Source organism: Scardinius erythrophthalmus (assembly GCF_964197995.2).
Source record: "Scardinius erythrophthalmus genome assembly, chromosome: 18".
Classification (NCBI taxonomy): domain Eukaryota; kingdom Metazoa; phylum Chordata; class Actinopteri; order Cypriniformes; family Leuciscidae; genus Scardinius; species Scardinius erythrophthalmus.
The window spans coordinates 3,208,142-3,229,056 of NC_138238.1; the positions used below are offsets into that span (position 1 = coordinate 3,208,142).

The 20,915-nt window shown below is 37.5% G+C and overlaps 1 protein-coding gene across 1 annotated transcript in view; it reads left to right on the top strand.

Annotated features, from left to right (window-relative positions):
• Positions 1–20,915, top strand: part of LOC308706835 (uncharacterized protein) — a gene marked incomplete at its 5' end in the record, with an annotated part of 98,428 nt that overhangs the window by 48,983 nt on the left and 28,530 nt on the right. The window lies entirely within an intron of this gene.

Sequence of the window (20,915 nt, forward strand, 5' to 3'; positions counted from 1 at the left end):
GAGACCACAACTCCGGGCATCACAACAACAGAAAGTACAACCACAGCCACAACAACTCCTGAAAGTACCACAACTGAGACCACAACAGTAGAAAGCACCACACCTGAGACCACAACTGTGGTGGCTACTACAACAACAGAAAGCACTACAACAGAAAGTACGACAACAGGCACAACAACTCCTGAAAGTAGCACAACTGAGATCACAACAGTAGAAAGCACCACACCTGAGACCACAACTGTGGAGGCTACTACAACAACAGAAAGCACTACAAAAGAAAGTACGACTACAGGCACAACAACTCCTGAAAGTACCACAACTGGGACCACATCAACAGAAAGCACTACAACAGAAAGTACGACTACAGGCACAACAACTCCTGAAAGTACCACAACTGAGACCACAACAGTAGAAAGCACCACACCTGAGACCACAACTGTGGTGGCTACTACAACAACAGAAAGCACTACAACAGAAAGTACGACAACAGGCACAACAACTCCTGAAAGTACCACAACTGAGACCACAACACCGGACACCACAACAACAGAAAGTACAACCACAGCCACAACAACTCCTGAAAGTACCACAACCAAGACCACAACAGTAGAAAGAACCACACCTGAGACCACAACTGTGGTGGCTACTACAACAACAGAAAGCACTACAACAGAAAGTACAACAACAGGCACAACAACTCCTGAAAGTACCACAACTGAGACCACAACTCCGGGCATCACAACAACAGAAAGTACAACCACAGCCACAACAACTCCAGATAGTACAACTACCGAGATAACAACAGTAGAAAGCACCACACCTGAGACCACAACTGTGGTGGCTACTACAACAACAGAAAGCATTACAACAGAAAGTACGACAACAGGCACAACAACTCCTGAAAGTACCACAACTGAGACCACAACAGTAGAAAGCACCACACCTGAGACCACAGCTGTGGTGGCTACTACAACAACAGAAAGCACTACAACAGAAAGTACGAATACAGGCACAACAACTCCTCAAAGTACCACAACTGAGACCACAACAGTAGAAAGCAGCACACCTGAGACCACAACTGTGGAGGCTACTACAACAACAGAAAGCACTACAAAAGAAAGTACGACTACAGGCACAACAACTCCTGAAAGTACCACAACTGGGACCACAACAACAGAAAGCACTACAACAGAAAGTACGACTACAGGCACAACAACTCCTGAAAGTACCACAACTGAGACCACAACAGTAGAAAGCACCACACCTGAGACCACAACTGTGGTGGCTACTACAACAACAGAAAGCACTACAACAGAAAGTACGACAACAGGCACAACAACTCCTGAAAGTACCACAACTGAGACCACAACACCGGACACCACAACAACAGAAAGTACAACCACAGCCACAACAACTCCTGAAAGTACCACAACCGAGACCACAACAGTAGAAAGAACCACACCTGAGACCACAACTGTGGTGGCTACTACAACAACAGAAAGCACTACAACAGAAAGTACAACAACAGGCACAACAACTCCTGAAAGTACCACAACTGAGACCACAACTCCGGGCATCACAACAACAGAAAGTACAACCACAGCCACAACAACTCCAGATAGTACAACTACCGAGATAACAACAGTAGAAAGCACCACACCTGAGACCACAACTGTGGTGGCTACTACAACAACAGAAAGCATTACAACAGAAAGTACGACAACAGGCACAACAACTCCTGAAAGTACCACAACTGAGACCACAACAGTAGAAAGCACCACACCTGAGACCACAGCTGTGGTGGCTACTACAACAACAGAAAGCACTACAACAGAAAGTACGAATACAGGCACAACAACTCCTCAAAGTACCACAACTGAGACCACAACAGTAGAAAGCAGCACACCTGAGACCACAACTCTGGTGGCTACTACAACAACAGAAAGCGCTACAACAGAAAGTACGAATACAGGCACAACAACTCCTGAAAGTACCACAATTGGGACCACAACACCGGACACCACAACAACAGAAAGTACAACCACAGCCACAACAACTCCTGAAAGTACCACAACTGAGACCACAACTGTGGTGGCTACTACAACAACAGAAAGCACTACAACAGAAAGTACGACTACAGGCACAACAACTCCTGAAAGTACCACAACTGGGTACACAACAACAGAAAGCACTACAACAGAAAGTACGACTACAGGCACAACAACTCCTGAAAGTACCACAACTGGGACCACAAGAACAGAAAGCACTACAACAGAAAGTACAACTACAGGCACAACAATTCCAGAAAGTACCACAATTGGGACCACAACACCGGACACCACAACAACAGAAAGTACAACCACAGCCACAACAACTCCTGAAAGTACCACAACTGAGACCACAACAGTAGAAAGCACCACACCTGAGACCACAACTATGGTGGCTACTACAACAACAACAGAAAGCACTACAACAGAAAGTACGACAACAGGCACAACAACTCCTGAAAGTACCACAACTGAGACCACAACTCGGGGCATCACAACAACAGAAAGTACAACCACAGCCACAACAACTCCAGAAAGTACAACAACCGAGATAACAACAGTAGGGAGCACCACAACTGTGGGTACCACAACAGCAGAAAGCACCACCCCTGAGACCACAACTGTAGGTACAACAACAACAGAAAGTACGACCACAGGCACAACAACTCCTGAAAGTACCACAACTGAGACCACAACAGTAGAAAGCACCACAACTGTGGCCTCTACAACAACAGAAAGCACCACAGCAACAGAAAGCACCACAACTGAGACCACAACAACAGGCACCACAAAACAATAAAGTACGACAACAGGCAAAACAATCCCAGGTGTAGTAGTACATTTCAAAGCTATAGTGACAAAGGCAACAGTGGCAAGGAAAATTTTCAAATTAGGAAAAAGATAATATTTTACATGTAATTTATGTAATTCGGTCAATTTGTGTTAAGCATAAAGGCTGATTTATACTTCTGCTTCGGACCTACGCCGGAGCCTCTACAGTGTAGGCAATGCGTTGGTTTTCATTTATACTTCTACATCGTTGTTCGCGTTCACGCGCGCAGAGGGAGCATGTGAAACCCGAGGGAGCGGTCTTAGCAGACCAATCACAGCACTTGCGTCCGCGTAGAGTTGACGCGTTGTTACATTTTTGCAGTGGTGCACGTCAGGGTACGCCGAAGGGTACGTGCGCTACACACAGCCTACGACGTAGCTACGGCGTAAGTTCGACGCAGAAGTATAAATTGGGCTTAATACCGACAAACTGTTTTATGTAAATCATTGTAATGCAGGTTCATTATTTTAAGCTAATACATTACTAATAGTGTTTGATTGTCTAAACCCTTGATTAATTGACATCTAAATAAGAGAAGACTTATCAATAAATATGTGTTGTATAATACCATTGCATGATTCATCCATTAATCAATTTGATTATCCTTTTTTTTTTCAAGAATAATAATAGCGCTTCCATATCAATGGGTCCACAGCCCAGTTAAACAAACATTTAAAAACTTGTATGCTTATTTCTTTTTCACTTATGCCAGATTATGTACATTTTGAACATTATTTTTATGTTTTGTATCATTATATTATGCACTGAGCCATATTCTTTCTTCTACTTGCAGAAAATGTAAAGATCCAAGTCCAGGGCCTGACGTCTGCACTGTTTCTTGATAATGTTGATTATTTCACTCCCAAGAGCCTAACATCTCCTATTTCCACAAACAATAACCTGTACTTTAAATTATTATTTTTTTGGTAATATTTATTTACCACATTACACTCAAAAAAGAAGAAAAAAAAAGGATTTTAATTATTTTTATGTGTGAAGGAATTTATTTGCTGTATCTAGTAATAATGTTTTTTTATGGTCATAATCTTGACTTGATTATTGTTTCAGAGTAATTTTAAAACTGTATTGTACAAATTTGCTTAATTTTTGTAAAATTACTGCTTTTGCTGAGTAATAAATTATTTTAATAATAATTTAATTATTATATAATTATAAATTAGAGATGTTATAATTCCTTGCACTGATCACAGATTTTGAGATATTGCCTGCACAAGATCTGAAAATGATTTAATAAAAGTAATATCCAATGCCAAGTAAAAGTAATTATTGCCAGAGAAAGTATAAAAAGTATAAAAGTTAAATGGTTAAATTATTAAATACAGTGATGATGAAATGAAAGCTTCTTTGATGTAGAATGATAGTGGTCCATATAATCTGCTCAACATTAAAGGTTAAAGAAGTATTAAAATTGTGGCCATATTCTCGCTGACAATATAATTCATGAAAACAATCTGCATTTCCGTTCATCATTGAACTTTGCACTTTATAATTTTTCCAATCGTGCAACACAACCATATTTCTCTTTAGTTTACTTATTCGTATGTGTTTGAGGACATATGTGGACAGAAACATACCTTCATTTAAAATACAAGAATTGATTAAATGGAGGTACTGTAAAGTCAACAAGAGCCAGGTTAGCTGTGAGCTGTCAATCAGCTCCAATGATCTTCCAGTTCCAGTATCCATAGACTCATCAATAGATCATTACACTGAGTTCCAATAAAAATAAAACGAAAATCCCACCTATGCTCTCACAGGAGTGACAGAGCAGGTTTATTATCAAACCCCATTTCCAGAATAGTTGGGACATTTTGTAAAATGCGATAAAATCAAGAATCTGTGATTTGTTAAATCTCTTCAACCTTAATTTAACTGACAAATGTGCAAAGAAAATGTTTCCAATGTTTTCAGTGACCAACTTAATTATATTTAGTAAATATAAAGTTTGGATTTTGATGGCTGCTATACTCCAAAAAAAGTTAGGACAGAGGTATGTTTACCACTGTGTCACATCACCTTTCCTTTTAATTACACTTTTTAAACATTTGGGAATTGAGGATATTAATTGTTGAAATGTTGCAAGTGGAATATTTGCCCATCTTGTCTGATACAAGACAACTGTCCATGGCCATCGCTGTCTGATTCTCCTTTTCATGATGGGTGATCATACATTTTCAATAAGAGACAGATCTGGACTGCAATCAGGCACATCTCTTCTATGGTGCAGTGTCTAGAAACCACTCAGTTTTAGCATGTGCAGAATGAGGACTGGCATTGTCTTTCTTCCCAGGAAAGATGTCATCTTGATGGCAGTTTATGTCTGTATAATCTAAATATACGCCTCCATGTCAGTGCTACCTTTACACAAATGCAAGTTACCCATGCCGTTTGCACTGATGCCTCCCAATACCATGACAGATGTTTGCTTTCGCATCTGTCACTGATGAAAGTCTGGTTGGTCCCTTTCGTCTTTGGGACTGAGAACTCGATGTCTGTTTTTCCCCAAAACAAGCTGAAACATGGACTCATCTGACCACAGCACACACTGTCTTCTAGACCATCTGAGATGACCTCGGGCCCAGAGAACTCGCCGGAATCTCTGTTAGAACTGATGTATAGCTTTCTCCTTGCGTAACAGAGATTCAAGTGGCATTTATTGATGCAGTGTCAGACTGTGTTAAGTGAAAATGGTTTTCCAAAGTACTCTTGAGCACATGTGGCTGTATTTATCAGAGTAGCATGACGGTTTCTCATTTGCAACAGAGGTCTCCTGCCTTGCCCTACACAGATTTCTCTGGATTCCCCGAATCTTTTCACAATATTATGTATGGAAGATGGTGAAAGAAATAAATTCTATGCAATCTTGAATTGAAAAATTTAATTTTTGAATTGTTGGACAATTCTCTCATGATATTTGGCACAAAGGTGTGAGCCATGACCCATCTTTGCTTACAAAGACTGAGAAGCTCTTTCACAACCAATCACAATTTCCACACTAATGGAAATTCACCTGCTCATTTTGGACTGTTTAAAAATAGTTTGATAATCTAACTTGGATAATCTTTTTTCTCTGTTCAAACTTTTTTTGTAGTGTGTTGCAGCCATCGATATCAAAATTTGTTTACATTTACAAAATACAAGTGAGATGTTCAATGAAAACATTGGAAAACCTTTCTTTGTACTTTTGTCAGTTAAAAAAAGGTTCAAGAGATCCCAGATTGTGAATTTTATTGCATTTTATAAAATGTCCCAACTTCTGGAAATGGGGTTGTAGCACAGGGACCTGATCGTTTCAACTCACAAACTCCTTAATTCAATTGCAGCAGTTTAATTGCACAGCTATTAAGCATATAAATCAATTCATGAACACGAAGCTCTAATTATTTGATCATTTTAGCCCACGGTTTCAAAGACAAGGTTTAAGTTTAGTCTCAGACTAAAATGCATGTTTGAGCTTTTTAAATTGAACAAAACTCCTCCAAATTTTAATTCCCAGAGTTCTCATACTTCATGAGTGTGTGAGATAAGCAGACTCTAAAATACACTGGGTTAAAAACAACTTCACCCCAAGGTCTTGGTAAATATAAAATATAAAGGGCTGGACAAACACATGTTGGGTTAATTTTACCCAGAAAATTGGGTTGTTTATTTAACCCAGCATAATGGGTTGATTTAACACAGAACAGTTGATTCATTTTTACTATAATACTAGATTCTTCTTTCTTTTTTTCTTTTTTTTTAATTAATACATGAATTAATGTTTATGTATTAATTTAAATCCTCTAAACATTTTTAAAATAGACTACTCGATACCACTGGCTGCCTTGATAATTCCTTCATTTTCAATCATATTTTACAGTATATTTTATATCATTTTAAATACACATTTCCAACGTTTATGCTCGTTTAACAACTACTGTATTAGAGAAGTGAAAAATAAACATTTCTAAGTAATTAAAATGTAATTGACTAGTCTCAGTTGTCCCGTTAACGGCGCTGGATCTCGTGCCAGTACTTGTATCATGTTCAGCGGCGGAACTTCTAACTTCAGACCACCGCCCTGCGTTTTACTCATAGCCGAGATATGCTGTGACTGACTCCATAACCTGTCCATAAACAATCAGTGTACAGCTCTGAGAACATGTTTTAACATCATACGTATTTATTCTGTATCTTTTTTAATAAAATCATAAAATTTTATGCAAGGTATCAGGCGTTTCCATCATGCGAAAAGATCGACACAGCACTCGTTAGGTGACCCCAATCACGCCCATGTATTTTGCTTTGAATAAAATTAAACGATATACAGCACAATAATAAATTTACAGATAAAATAAAATGTAGACCTGTAGGCCTATTTTACCGAAGACACATCATTTTGACAGAGCTGCACTGCTCTCTCCTGAAGAGGTCGCAAAAAGCCTGCGATAAATACCTCAGTCCCTGGGTTGTTATATCTGACCCAGGAACTTGGTCACACAAAAACTACCCAAATACTGGGTTGTTACATCTGACATTACCCCAAAAAAAAAAAAAAAAAAAAAGGCTCAACCCAGGATTTGGGTAAAAAAAAAAAAGAATTTGAGTGCAGGGTTTTATTGGATCTGATACTTTTCTGTGCCAGATCTCATAGATCATTAAGCATGGTGCATTGTTATCCTCGTTTACTTAAGTGTAAAACTCTTACAAATTAAAGTTGACAGGGAGTAAAGTGCCGAAATGTAGCACTAAATGGCTTTTACGCTTTGTACTGCATACTGAAGTTACTTTGATTTGTGTAACAAACAACGAGAGGTGTTTGGAAGTACATTAAAATGTTACAGAAAAGGACTTGTTCACCATATTTTATGTGGAGAAAAGCACTTTTTAAATGTTTAACTTATTTGGTGTGTGGATATCTTCCCATTATGCATATGCTATTGAGATGTTTGTAAGACTGGAAAAACTGGAAGAACTGTAAGAGAGGGCCACACCTTTGGAGAAAACAAAGGAAATTAACATTTAAAATCTCTCTTGTGAAATTATCACCATTCGAGACGCAAGTCTCGCCTCAGAATCATCCTTTTCCTTGACCCCCCATTCCCACGTTCCTTCTCTCTCTCATAGTGAGATCACCTGAAATTCACCCAAAAACTAAATGGTTTAATATGAATAACTATCATACAGTATTATACATGTTTGGTATCATTTGAAATGTCTCAGTGAGACTTGACATTCCTAAAGAAGTAAACCAAATGGTAAAAAAGTTCTTAAGAGTTAAGAGATAACTTGCACACAGAGGAGGGTGTGTCTTCCAGGTAAATGGCATCTTGCCCAAAAGGTGTAAACTCTGAATCCAAATTGCCATTGTTAGCAAATGTTTCCATGTGAAAGAAGTTTCTGTATATATAAAGAAACGCAACAAGAGGCTCAGGGCGATTTGTAGCTCATATTAGCTCGTGATGTGGAGTGTGGGTAAGACACTCAGCATCATGTATTTCTTGAGTCAGGTACATCTTTTACTCTTTATCTCTGAGCATTTAATGGTATTGTATTGATTATCCTTGAACCGATTATGAAACTGGCATGATACATTTAACTGACATAATAAATTGTTACATTTGATTTCATTCTGACTTGCTCTGATATTGTTTTCCCAAGTAGATTAAACGGATTCGTATGTTACCGCAAAGGTTGTGTCAGATTAGTGAAGACTAATATTTGGCACTAATTCAAGTGTACTTGGTTTTGTAAAGACAAGAAGTGAATTTCCGTTTAGGACATCAAAATGCTGCTTGACCAACCTAAATCTGGGTGTGTCTTACCTCTGTTTTAATTTAATGTTACTTTAGATAAGTGTACGTGGGAAACCACAGCATGACCAATCCAAAGCTATTATAAGACAAGTAATGTTGGTCGATTTATATCTTTGATTGTGTAAGCATGAATGTGACCGATCTCAGGTATATAGCCAATTACCTCTGTTTAGTGACCGAAGCTGGCGAGTTTGTGATCGTGAGACCCGCATTAAACAGAAGGCGTGAGGACCTCAAAGCGACATAGCTTCATGACATGGGTAAAATATAAGTAAAGAGTTGAAAAGAATAATCAAATGTGCTGCTAAACTATTATAAATTACCATTAAAGGCACACTGTGGAGAAATTGTGTTTTTGTCAAACAACGGACAAAACTACCTGAACCCCGAAGTTACGTAGTGCCAGTAAAAGCGATACAGACCCCATCAGGCTATGGCAGACGTGTCATTCAACCTATTGTAAGTCGATGTACCATCACAAGGGTCTTGGAAATATATTATGAAGGTTGAAAAGCTATAGTGTTCCTTTAACCAATTGGTTTCTAACCAAATTTGAGGTTGTAATAAAATGGAGTCATATAGGTTTAATTGGAACTAAATTACTTTGCCAAGCGGCACAGTGTAGCAGCCCTCGTCTCCTTAATAATGGCAGAGAGTCTCTAACGGGTGCAATCGTTTTATTCTTTTAAATTTAGCATGAGCACCGTGAAAACTAGAAGTGAACACAAAAAAATAGTTTGTTACTGAACTTTTGGCATGACACAAATTTACAATAAATCTTTTTACAGTACATCATCATGAATTTGTATAAATGTCCAATGCACATTAAAAATAATAACACAAATGATAATTTGCTCCCTTAACACATGCATCTTTCCTGATACAAGATACACAACAAAACAATTTCCAGCAGTTAATAGACATTTTACATCCTTAAAGTCTTATACATGGAGCTAAATAGTACACAACTCGCTCCGCTCACCAAGGGTGCAAAATTTAGATTTGTTGCTTTCAGAAATAAGCCGCTAGCTTGACGGTCTCAGAACTAAAACAGCACATAAAAGTGGACATAAGAAATAAACTTCACAAAATAGCATGAAAACGGAATTACTTAATATTGCAAACTGAAGAGGATTCCACAATTAGTGCTGTGACATTTGAACCGAGGCGTCGGAGCTTGTGTCGAGAAAAAATGGGCGTGCCAGATGAAGCCATGATTCGAGGCTTGTGTCGTTAACGTGAAAATCACGTGACTAATGACAAACGAGGCCTCGGTTTGTGTGGATACATCATTGATTCGGTCCGAGTGTCGCTTCCGGATAAAAGGGGGTTCGAAACTCGCGCCACCTTGTGGGTGTTGTCAGGAGTAGTAGAAGCAGTTGTAGTAGTGTCAGAGAGTCAGAGCGTTAGATAACTATCATTGTCATTGTCGTTATTGTGTCATATATGTGTTAGGGCTGTATATTGTTACATTATCACGTTAGCATAGTTATAGTATATTGTTATTATTAATTATAGTAGCTATATTATAGTCTTGTTATATTAATTAGATAAGATTATTTGGATTGCTCTGGATTTTTGGATCTGGACTAGACTGCTTTTTGATTTGGATTGCCCTTTTGGATTTGTTCCTTTTTCCTGGTAATGGAGTCAGTAAGAAAGAGGAGATCCTCCCCTGTCTGGGCTCAACAGAAGCATCAGTATCCTCATTTATACCAGCTAGCACTGGCATTTTTATTTTCCCCTTTATCCTCTGTTCCTGTGAAAGGATCGTTTCCAAGGATGGAGAGATTTTGTCCGAGAAGAGAAATCGTCTAAACCCAACAAACTTGAAATAATTCTGTTTCTCAATAAAAATCTATTGTAATCCATCCTTCCAGACTATTTGTTTACTTAATTACACTCCCTCCAACATAAGCACTGCACTCATACTGTCACTATCCAAACAATTTATGAATAATTAACTGTGTGTGTGACTCTGCGCAAGTAAATTCAGACAGAGAAAGATACATATTTTATATTATACACAGGTAATGGACAAATGTTTGCTCATTTCTTTTTATTATTGCAAATGAAAGGTTACAGACATTAACAGTGAGTACAAAATAAACACATATTTTTATTTATAAAAACAGTTGATAAAATATATTTTTATAAAAGGTTCAGAATGAATTAATTTGTCTGCTATTTCTTTGCACAGTAGCTAGGTGTCACTAGTGAGCAATGCTGAATGAAGCTTTGAGTAATGAACCTTTGGCTAAAGCAATGGGCTGCGAGGTCTCGGTGGTTCAGGAAGCCTAATTTTGCCATCACTATCCACAATCTGAGTTAACTTACATTTGTTCATGAGCTAGTTCGGAGATCTTATTTTTACACAAATATTTAGTAGTCATGAAAACGTATTCAGATTTAGCATATTTAATGATGATGCATTCACCTCATAAATCACGACACACTGCTCTAGCACAGGAAAGTGCATACGTTCAAGTGCATGCTTTTAAAATGAAAAAGTATTGGTATCGGTATCGAGATCGGCGATACTGGCCCTGTATTTACTTGGTATCGGATCGATACTGAAATTTGCAGTATTGCCCACCACTACCACTCGGTGAGTTGCACAGTTTTGAAAACGAACGTTAAAGGGATTAAAAGTTCACTTTGAAATTAAATTTTGGTATGTTTTAGCTTATCTCAAGGGCATCCAAGATGTAACGTTAGGTGTCTTTTTTTTTCCGCAGTAGTTTCAATTTTGATATTTTTAGGTCAAACCGTTCTTGTCTGTCAGTCATTTAATGCAGGTCTATGGTTACTGTCTCAAAGAGCATGAACAGAGTCCAACTTAAAACAATTCCCCATTTCAAAGTGAACTATCCCTTTAAGGGTTGTTTTAAGGACATGTTCGTGCATGACCATAGACAGCCACTCTGAGTTTCAGTTCAGAGTTTCTACATCACTAAACGCAGATAGAACAATGCTGCCGCCTTGTGTTCAGTTTTGTCTACCTTTCTCTCACTTCTCGCCTTGTATACACATGTGAATTTGCATAAATGCAAAATGCATACATTTATATGTCATGGTTTTTATGGTATTTTTGTTGCCAGCGCAGTGTTATCTGTATGCATTCTGTGTTTTAAAAGAAGTTTAATGCTTGGGTTGTGAAAAAATCATTATCTTATAAAAACCTATAGTATACAATGAAGAAGAAAAAAAAAAAAAAAAAAAAACTAGGTGTAAACCATTTTCACAATTTGCTAGTAAATTTCACAATTTCACAGACACAGCAAGTTTCGATGATTGAATTGAATTACACATTACATTTTGAAGTGGAAAGAAAGTACATTTCTTGTGAAATACTGTTTTATTCATAACAAAACGAAAAAAAAAACATTTGTTATGTGACACTCACGAAAATAGGTTTTGTTGAGATTATTATCTTTTGTTTCCTTTTATTACAAATTAAATACTAATGAGAGGATACACAGAAGTGCGCTATGACATGCTGTTTCACATAACGGACACAAGGTGGCGGTACCTTTCAGCCGCGTCACTCTGGGAGGCGCACAGCAAGACAAGCTCATAATCCGGTTGAATGGAAAAAGAGCACCTGTTGCCTATGGTTTTCCTGCGTCACCAATAACTCTATATTTTCCAATACTTCCAGGTTAGTTTTTCATCTTTTATGTGACTACTAAGTTATAAGTTAATATGAATCCATGGTGATGTGTGTTTTATTATGAAAGTAAAATAATCGCAGATGTTTTTGAAACTAAAAAGCCTGTTTACAGTTTTTTACGATTGTTTACACACTAAAATAAAAATTTCCACACAATTTGCAAAATTCTACTCCAAGGAGCAAAACACCTCCACAGATTTGCACAACATTACACACAATGTCTGCTTCACCCTTTTTGCAAAACATTACACACAGTGATTTGTAAAACTCTACACACATTTTCACACCTTAGACACAGTTAAGGATTGTGAGGTTACTTCCTTGTCATTACAAAGCCCCGGAATGCCAATGACAACACTAATGAACGAATTGGATAAACACAACCACCAGGTGTGGAAGCACACATGTGCTAATTTGAAAACGCAGCACTCAGGTGTGCTATAAAAGGCAGCAAGTGAGTTCACCTGTCTTCAACAAAGATGGAAGGAGCTAGAAGAAAAAGAAGAAGAGTGAGAATGAGAGGGGGAGTTCAAAGAGGAGATGAATGAGGTAGAGGAAGAGGAGAAGGAGGTTGAGGAAGAGGCCCAGGTAGAGGAAGAGGAGAAGAAGGAGATAGAGGAAGAGGAGAAGAAGATAGAGGAAGAGGCCTAGGTAGAGGAAGAGGCCTAGGTAGAGGAAGAGGAGAAGGAGGTTGAGGAAGAGGCCCAGGTAGAAGAAGGAGATAGAGGAAGAGGCCTAGGTAGAGGAAGAGGCCTAGGTAGAGGAAGAGGAGAAGAAGGAGATAGAGGAAGAGGCCTAGGTAGAGGAAGAGGAGAACGAGGTAGAGGAAGCGGCCTAGGTAGAAGAAGGAGATAGAGGAAGAGGCCTAGGTAGAGGAAGAGGCCTAGGTAGAGGAAGAGGAGAAGAAGGAGATAGAGGAAGAGGCCTAGGTAGAAGAAGAGGAGAAGGAGGTAGAGGAAGCGGCCTAGGTAGAGGAAGAGGAGAAGGAGGTAGAGGAATAGGCCTAGGTAGAGGAAGAGGAGAAGAAGGAGATAGAGGAAGAGGAGAAGAAGGAGATAGAGGAAGAGGCCTAGGTAGAGGAAGAGGAGAAGGAGGAGATAGAGGAAGAGGAGAAGAAGGAGGTAGAGGAAGAGGCCTAGGTAGAGGAAGAGGTAGGGAAGGACTTTGCCATTGAAGACATAGCCTGTGATGTGGATGAAATCTTATGGCCTGATCCTGCCAGACAGAGAGATGATGAATAGTTACAGTATTCTTGTTGCTTTTACAGTAGGTTTTCTTCAGAGTCAAAGTGTATGTACTTCATGCAGTAATTTTTATTTGTCTACAGATTTTATTTGTTTCATTGATTTTATTGTTGGTTGGTTACTGTAACTGATTATGGTAAGAAATACTGTGTAAGTATTTATTTATACTTGAAATATTCAGTCTGCAGCATCAGTGTTGTGCAGTGCTTTGTAAAGTTTATAGCCTATTTGTGTACATTCTCCCTATATCTCAAACTAATCATGAAGAATGTTGTGGGTATGTCACTATTTTTTTTTTTTTTTTTTTTGTCATCTAAATTATCTCTTACATAACAATGTCTGGCCAAAAATCTAGCACATGCTATTTCCTAAAATTAGTTTTTTTACAAATGTGTTTTATATTTATCACGGCTGTGTGTAACTGGCTGCAATAGTGTCTGATCATTGAGGACTGTCTTGTTAAATGAAAACTAATAGCATTTTCACAAATATGTGTATATGTTTTGACTGAAGTGTGTCATTTTGCAAACAATCTAGGAATTATGCAAATTGAGTGTGGTGTTTGGATAATTGTGATTCTGTTTTGAAAAAAAGAACCCGGTTTCCAAAATTGCGTGTAAACAATTGAAAAAAACTGTAATTGCACTACTTGGAAAAAAAAAGCATTGCACTAACCATGCTTGCATTTTAATGCATTGTCTTTTTAGGGCTTGCATTTTTATGGGCTTAAATTCAGAATGGTTGAATATTTAAGCTGTGTAACATTTCAAACACATTTTCATTATTAAAAATTCAATAATCCATATTCCCCTATCATATTTCACTACCAAAATAGTCAAACTGATTAGAAATACAACCTAAAATATTGAACAGCCAATTTTGGTCCATTTTATTTCGCTTCCACAAATTCAGTGGTTCAAATTTCGACAGAAAATTCTACGTTGACGTCCAGGAACTGCAGGAAAAGCAGTAGATTATCAAATCAAATCAAAGTATTCTGATTAATTACTATATATAAACAAATAATTTTTGTTCTCATTTAATTTCCAATTATGTACAAGAGTACAGAGTCATAATTATAGAAATCATGACAAATGTCCAAATAGATATGGACCTAACTGTAGGTGTGTAGCCTACTACTCTCACTTCTGTAACCTCAACCTTTTGTTTAGGAAACATAGGCTTTCAATGTGTATGGGCCTATGAAACACTCTGCTTCTGGCAGGGGAATGCACTCACCCAAAAATCCAAGTAACTATAGCATTACTTATAGAGTGGAGTTTGAATGCTTTTGCTTTTGGTATCAATGTACACTGTTAAAAAAAAACTGTGAAATTTACGCTAAAAAACCGGCAGCTGTGGTTGCCAGTATTTTACCGTAAAAAATAAGGTAGCAACCTTTTATGTTTTATGGGATTTAAATTTACGGGCAAAAAAACACAATGCAAAAAAAAAACCCTGTGAAATTTATGGTAAAAAACGTCAGCTTGGTAGCCAGTATTTTACCGTAAAAAATATGGTAGCAACCTTACTTTGAAAAAAAAAAAAAAACCTTCAGCAGGATTTAAATGTGTGGTAAAAAAAATATCAGCTGTGGTTCCCAGTACTTAAAAAATACAGTAGGAACCTTTTAGTTTTCATGGGACAACCGTTATATTACATAAACCGATAAATGTTATCATTAAATTTCATTAAAGTATTAAAGTCTGCTTTATATCTTTGTAATATACTGATAACCATCATAATAACACACAAAAAATAAACACGATGATTTAAGTATACCATTAGTTTTCCACAAACTGAGGCACATGTTAATATTTAGAAGGTGCACAGTGTCATACACACAAACACAAAACACCATCATGGTGACACACACACACATGACTCCAAATAATGCCATAAACATTCATTAAACAATATATGATGTAATATAAACCCCAAATGTATACAACTGATAACAAAAACCAAGAAGAAACATAATTATTTAAATGAAATAGCATCAAATGTGAAGTGTCACACAGGGAATTCTGGGAATGTCCATTTAGAGAAACAACAGGAACAGAAAAAAGAGACGAGCAGAAACACAAGAACTACAACTGACTTCAGCCACAGCCTTAGATGAAATCAACTGAAGATAAAAAACATTAAATCTGTGAAGATCCCAGCAGAGGAGGATTGAACAACTCCACAAACAGCATTACCAGCTTCACTTATTACTAACCAGACTGACTTTATTTCTGTCAGACGTCTACAGTTCTGTTTTAGAATTAAAGGTCCCGTTCTTCGTGATCCCATTCAAACTTTAGTTAGTGTGTAATGTTGTTGTTAGAGTATAAATAATATCTGTAAAATTATAAAGCTCAAAGTTCAATGCCAAGCGAGATATTTTATTTAACAAAAGTGGACTACAGTGAACGGCTCGTTTGGACTACATCCCTCTACTTCCTGCTTTAATGATGTCACTAGAACCGTTTTTTGACTAACCTCCGCCCACAGGAATGCTCCCTCAACTCTACTGGCTACTTGCGCACTTCTTATAACTTAGCCTACTGTGTTTACTCGTAAAACTGACGCTTCATCTTTTGTGTGATGTACAATAAACTTTATTAAACTCATCAGTATATGTTTGATCATCATTCGGACCTGGTCCGAAACAGCAGACTTGTAGGCTATTAATAAATAATGGATACATAGTAGACTTGTAGTCAAGACCGCCTAAACCGAGACCAAGACACTACCAAGACCAGAGGGTATCGAGACCAAGACAAGACCAAGACCAAGACAGAATAAGTCAAGACCAAGTCGAGACCGGAGGGAAAAAAAAAAACAGACTAGTGTTGAAGCTAAGCTATAACTTGTATGAATTCAAGAACAGCAGCATACTAGGGTTCAGCCGCAGTTGGCAAAACAATACAGAGACAGACCATGTCATGTGTGTGACTGTGAGCTCACTGTAAATGTTTTTGCAGACTGGGTGAGATCAACTATGTGAGCAATTATTGCATGACGGCTGTTACTTTTGTGTATGTTGAGGACTGACATGACTGGTACTGACTGGTTCATCTGACAAAACATCAAACACCTCCAACACCATCTTTCTCCTCCAACAAGTGTCTAAAGAATGAGAAATATTTAACCAATTGAAATTATACTTAATGTGTAGATGAAATCGTAACAGCAAATTAAAGATACAATTATAAACTTGGATTAGGCCTAATGTTTAGTCAACACAACATAGATATGCAGATGATATTTAAAAGACCATTTATTTAGTCTAACACCATCTTAAATACAATACTGTAATCAAACAACACCCACACACACACACACACACACACACAGATATCAAAGACACAAATTCATCTAAGCAAATGCCTGTCTATCTCTGCCGATTTCGGAGTATCAGACTCCAAATTAATCCATTCTGCAACTTTTAAATACATAATTCATTTTTTAAAAACGAAATTATAGGCTTAAGTGCAGGATCCGAAAGTTGGTCGTTTTGTTGCTATGGTAACACACACAACACACACACACACACACCGTTTGGCGGTGCGCTCAAAGTCATCTGTCAGTTGTGCAGTCACCCAAAATCTCTGAATGAAGATAAAACCCATCATGTCACTGATATGTGTTTTTTAAACCAAGTGATCAAAGTGCTCGTTGCCGCTGCGATCAGTGGCGCGGATACAGTGTTTTATCGTGTGGCTCGCGCACACACCGCACTGTCATCAATCCGGCGCGCGCTTCAATCCGTTCCATTGCGGATAATAATGTTGCATTATCGAACGTTGTGTCGTCATGGATATTGTAGTATTGTATTGCTAAGTCCCCCGACCACTATGTCGGTCTAAGACAGCGAGACCTAGACAAGACCGAGAGGTCCGAGACCAAGACAAGACCAAGACCAAAGACCGTCAAGGCCGTGACAAGACCGAGACCACGTAAAAGTGGTCTCGAGACCGGTCTCGAGACCAAGACCGGTCTCGAGACATACATCACTAATACATAGGCAAGCAGATGACAAATACGTTATAATAACCGTAATTAAACTACTAAACTATACCTGTTTCATCTCTATACAGCACTCTGACTCAGGCATTATTGTCCGACTCGAAATGAACACCGTTACTGAGAGTTTCTGATATTATCATCATTCCGTGAGATGAAATTGTCCTGACAGACTGAGCGCTAGCTCATGAAGCTCCGCCCCCTGGGTCGTCCAGCAGCAGCTCATTTGCATTTAAAGGGCACACATTAAAACAGCTCGTTTTCTGAGCCCCAAAAAATGTCAATTTAAACATGCTGTAAAAAATGATCTGTTGGGTATTTTGAGCTGAAACTTCACATACACACTCTGGGGACATCAGAGACTTATTTTACATCTTGTGAAAAGGGGCATAATACGGGACCTTTAAAACCATTACAAATCTTACTGATACAAAACTTTTGGCTGGTAGAGTATGCATGCATGTATGTATCTATGTATGTATGTGTACACACACACACACGTGTATGTGTGTGTGTGTGTGTGTGTGTGTGTGTGTGTAACTGGAGAGATGATTACTGAATGAAATAATTAGCCTATATGTTCCTAAATACGATTCATAACATTAACGTTACTGTTAAAGGATTCATTTTAGTATGGCTAATGTACCCCTGGATCCTTTCAAACCATTCATCAGAACACACACAAATACATGCATACGATGTAGCCTACTGTGTACAGTATGTTTACATGTAAATGTATACTGAAATGAATCCCGTTAACAGTAACGTTATGAACATAGTTATTCCACACATTAACCATTTCTACAGTTTCATTTCAACTGACCACACTGCTAACGTTAATGTCATCTCTCCATCATTACAGAAATCTGCTGCAAATGGTTGATGTTGGTGTAAATGTATTCGTTATGGGAGCACCCAATTTCCTTCCAAAATTAAACACAAAAACGTATTAATGCTGTGTTTCTGCTACTCCCCAGAAAAGAAATGATATTGTATGTAAGTCATTTAAGTGTCAACTTAATAATCAATGTACATTATGCGTCAATATTTACCGATAATTGCTGCAAATATAGCTGCTGCTCTCTGCCCCGCTTTAAACCATTGGCAATGCGGATTTGTTTGGAACTAGAGCTACATGAACCACGTGACTGCTTGGAGGCGAGATCAAAGCGTGTCGCAACTCTCATATTTAACGGATCTGCAAGTGTGTATAAACTGTAAAAAAATAAAAAAAAATATATATATATATATATATATATATATATATATATATATATATATATATATATATTATGAATATAGAAGTGACTAGCTCCTTGTTCCAAAATGTATTTTCTATCTTATTTTTTTATGAATGTTATGTGCTCACCTACTAGCATAAAAATATTAGCTATTTAATTTTGATTTGCATCATGTATAATGTAATAAATTAATCTTTACCTAAGAGACCATGTAAAAAAAAAAAAAAGCTATCAGAATCATTTTTGTTCAAAAATGAAATACATATTTCATGAAGGGGGGTTGCTTCATAATCTGTCTACTTTCCCTTTTGTTTTCAAGTATAACATTAATTAGCCTAATGAAATAAATGTGATATTGACATGTGTAATACTATCTGTGCAATTGTTTTACTTTCCATAGTGATGATACATACGATACTTATTTGCGTCAAATGTGTGTGGCAATGCAACTTGATTTCTAGAGGATCCGAAGAATGTTGCAGCACCGGTTGCAGTTCTCTTTCAGAAGGTGCAGTTAGGGTGAGGTTCAGTTATTGCTCAGAGCACCAGATCATGCTGAACGTTCACACAGGTGTGTCTGCATACGGGCTGCGCATGTAGGCTTTGATCCGCCCTGACTTACGGCTGCTTCTCCCAGTCAAAGCTGACAATATTCTTAGAATAGCTTGGAAGTAAAAAGAGGCAGCAATTTGCCCCACACAAAAATACCATAATGCACATGCATGCACGTCATAATGTTGCTGCTGTTTATATCACGGGTGAGGCCACAAAAGAGAAACGGCACTGATCCACCCATGATTCATAGTTCCATATTAACTTTTGCTAGTATAATAATTGAAATTGACAACAGTGTCATAATGGATATTTAATTCATGGAACATTTTCCAGACCTTTGTTCATCAAACACAATGATTACAGGGAGATTAAATCTGGGAATTTGATTGTACTCACAAACCACTTGGACCCTAACACTGATCAGCACAATTTAAATTCTAAGCAATTTGTCATTATGGTTTTATAACGTCATAAAAAGTTGTTTCTCAACTGATTTTTCACAGATTCTCTAAACTAAGTTTAATGATCTCTATCAAAAACAATGAATACAGAAACATACAGCAAAAAAGGTTCAGGTTCACTGCATAATTAGGTAAATAAGCATAGAAATTCATATCAATAACACATTTAAAAAAACAAAAGAGGATGAGTCGTTTAATGAATAAAGTCAGGTCTTGTATACGATGACCTCAAGACCACCCGTGACAGACTGCGATTTGGGATCCTCTGATCTCTGATTCATAGATGAACTCGTTTATACCCTCTCTATCTCTTCTCTCCAATTCTTACAACACATCATCTTTCTCTTCCAATGCCCTCCACTCTTATTCTCTATTCTTCCTCTCCTTTTTATACATCTCATATTTTTCTTCCATCATCTCTTTCTTCCTTATCAACACTTTCTTCTCCTCTTTTTCTGCCAATTGCACTTCTTCCTCTTCTTTTTCTTCTTATTCTTCTGGTAACTTATTCATATAAAGTGAACTCATAAAATAGTTTAAAAAAAAATTACTTTGTGGAAATATGGCTTAAGTGAAACTTGGATAGGATAAATTTGTGTAAAATTAGTATGTTTTAAAATGTTGTGTGTGATTTGTATTAAACCATCAAATATTTACAATAATGTTTAGGAAAATTACTAACTTTTGAGGTGGCTATGTTAACTGTTTTAAGAAGATTAACCTTAGTTTGACTAAATGTATAAAAGCAAACTGTAAAACAGGCTGAGAGACTGTAATGATTTTGGGAATGAGTATCCTCATAATTCAGATTCATTTGATAGTCTTAATTGTTTTATCTACGTTCATCTATTCAAGACTAAAAAAATGTGTTTCTGAATAGCAGGTGTACAAAGAAACACTGGCGTCATGCAACTTGGGGAACAAAATGTTGTTGTTGGAGGTGGGGTGTTGTTAGAGTTGTCAAACCATCTAGAAAAGGTCCGCCCACACTTAATACAGTCATAAGATTGTGAGACCTGCAGTTCCTTCTTCAT